Consider the following 2,995-nt stretch of genomic DNA (forward strand, 5'->3'; position numbering starts at 1 on the left):
GCCCCTCGGTTTGTGAATATGATCAAGTGCGTAAATTTACGTCAGTGATGTAGGTGTAGCTGTCTGCACCAATCAACATTTCTCTTTTGATTTTTTTTTTTTTTTTTTTTTGTCTGCTGAAATAAGAGTGGAACTTTTTATTTAGGCTACTGTTATTTACCAATGAACATTATGTATTTAATAATTTACCTACCAATCAACACACAGTATAAAGGCAGAGGATGGTCTATTGATTGGAATTTTAAGATGCCAACAAGTCATGCTATGTACTATATAAAAAAATAAATATGTGAAATATCAACTGAAAAGCTGAAAGGGTCATGGATAGACTTTTGATCTATGAAGTGATGATAAGATCAGTTTTTGATTATGCCCATGTCGAAATGCTTTGTTAACAACATTAAAATGATAAGAGAGAACAAAACAGAGCACTCAGGATTTGTCTAGGCAGTTAAATCAACACACACACAAATGCCTTGCCTTGGAGTTTGCACAGGTATTGTCCTTGGCATAGTGAATAAGTTTGAGGAGTTATGATAGGAATCATATTGCATGCAAGGTAATAAATCCCCATCAGATATGTGTCTATATGGATTATCCCAGAATTGTAAAGTAGTTTAGATATAGGCTACTAAAAAAAAAAGGAAATATGAGGAGATGTTTATCATTAAATACGGTGTAAGAAAACACATTCAGAACAGATTTTATGCCACAGTCTAAAATACACAAAAGCAATGATGTACTTGAAGTACCCCATCTGAAGTAATGACATAATGTTACAAACCATGACATTTAATTTACCATATTTACCATATTTAATTTACCAATTAACTTGAACCACCAAAATCAGCTTTTACCTTAAAATGCACAGATAACCACCATGATAAAACAGGTGGAAAAAAGAACATTATGCACACAGAAAGTCACATGAAGAGCCAAAAGGCCTGTCCTTAAAACATTGCTAGAACTCATACCCTCGGGTTCACAGACAAGGCTTAAAGGGATAGTTCACCCAAAAATAAAAATTACCCCATGATTTACTCACCCTCAAGCCATCTTAGGTTTATATGACTATCTTCTTTCAGACAAACACAATCTGAGTTATATTAAATAAATCCTGGCTCTTCCAAGCTGTATATTGGAGGATGAGTTTTTGAAGTCCAAAAAAGTACATCCATCGATCATAAAAGTACTCCACGCAACTCCAGGGGGTTAATAAAGGCCCTCTGAAGTGAATCGATGCATTTGCGTAAGACAAATATCCTTATTTAAAACTTTATAAAGTAAAATAACAAGCTTCTTGCGCAACAGCCATACACATTCGACATACGTCCAAAAAGCATTAATTTCCGCGATGTAGTTCACAATGACATGGCTTAGCGTCATAGCGTAGCGTAGAACTAAGGCCTAATCCTGGGCTAATCTAAGCGCTGTCTGTGAAACTGGGCTTAGGTTATATATGATTAATCCACCACTTGTGCACAAGTGATGTATTTAAATTACGTGTAAACATTAATGCAGTCTTGTAAGTAAAGCTGTTTGGATTATTGCACATGGCTGTCCTCTTCTTTGTACTTGGCTTGTAACGTGTAACATGGTCCCAGAAGTAATTGAGCGATGGATTGAAACCTCCAGTGGGATTTGAATTGCACCTTAGGAAATTATCTGAAAACAGGAGAAGTTTTCGAAAGAGGTTTGAATTATATTCAGTTGTAACAGGATACTCTACCAAGTCTGCACACATACTTTTTTTCTTTTCTTCACTTTTTCTTCTTGTTGCAGATGAAGTTTATAATACCTCAAGATTTGAAAATTAAAAATATGTGGGGAAGATCATGTAACCTAAAGAACAATATAACAAAACATCAGCAACCTTTCCAGCAGTAGCAGTATGCAAAGGAAAAGCTTCGACCCATCTTGAGAATTTACAAACAATGACAAGGACATATAGTTTTGTATGTGTGAACAAGGAGAAATGTCAGTCAATATGTAATGGAATTGAGAGTTTGGAAAACTGGAAGAATATCTGATACGAGACAAAAATGTTTGAGGGATTAAATCAGATGCATATTATGAGAGAGGCTTAGGAGTGTCAGGGTTATGTTCCAGTCTGTTCACTTTTATTTTGATACTCTTCTGTTTATTTTAATATCAAGTTTATCTTATTTAGTTTTGATTTTCTTGGTTACTGATTATGTCCTCATTTGTTTCTAGTTAACCATTAGTTTAATGTCCTCCTTCCCTCCAGCTCCACCTTTGTCCTCACTCCCTCCAGTGGTCCTCCCTGGTCTTCCAGGCACCTGGCTCTTCCTCAGTCCCACGAGCCAGTCCTCTCAGCTCTGCCTGGGTCTCCAACTCTTCCAGCTCTGCCTCCGCAAGTCAGTTCCCAGGTTCCACCTGGACCATCCACCTGGCTCCTCCCTTTATCAGCTTCTCTGTGGACTCTGATGCATCCACCTCCAAGACCCCCACCCTCCCTGTACTGTTGGACTTTTCAGTGCAGGATTCCGAATTGACTGTTCAGATTGAGGTCGTATTGCAAAACATCTTGCTAAAAAAAGTTGCTCCTAACTTGCAGATTTAGGAGAAACTCAAAAATAATGGGCGGTTCAGTCCTAATTTTAGGACTCCTAAATTTTTGCTCTGACAGTATTTTAGAGCAAAAATTTGTGAAAAGTTAGGAGTAGTCAAGAGGACTCCTGAGTCACAAACGATCCTAAAATGGCTGTCTGCCTAAGCAGTCCACCCAAATACACTGTACATTGAGGCAATGGGCGATATAGTGTGGGTGCTGAGCCTTTTTCCCCTTATAAATGCAATAAATATTTGAATTTATAAATTTTAATCTGTGATGACATAACATAAAGGTTAATTTATTTACAGGCAAAATGCATTGAATGATGGAGAATAAAACATTGCATTACATTAAAATACAGTATCCTGAAAAGGGGATAGTTTATATCCTCAGTGTGAAAAGATGGATCTCATAATCATG

The sequence above is a fragment of the Megalobrama amblycephala genome, linkage group LG5 (genome assembly GCF_018812025.1).
Source record: "Megalobrama amblycephala isolate DHTTF-2021 linkage group LG5, ASM1881202v1, whole genome shotgun sequence".
NCBI classification, from domain to species: domain Eukaryota; kingdom Metazoa; phylum Chordata; class Actinopteri; order Cypriniformes; family Xenocyprididae; genus Megalobrama; species Megalobrama amblycephala.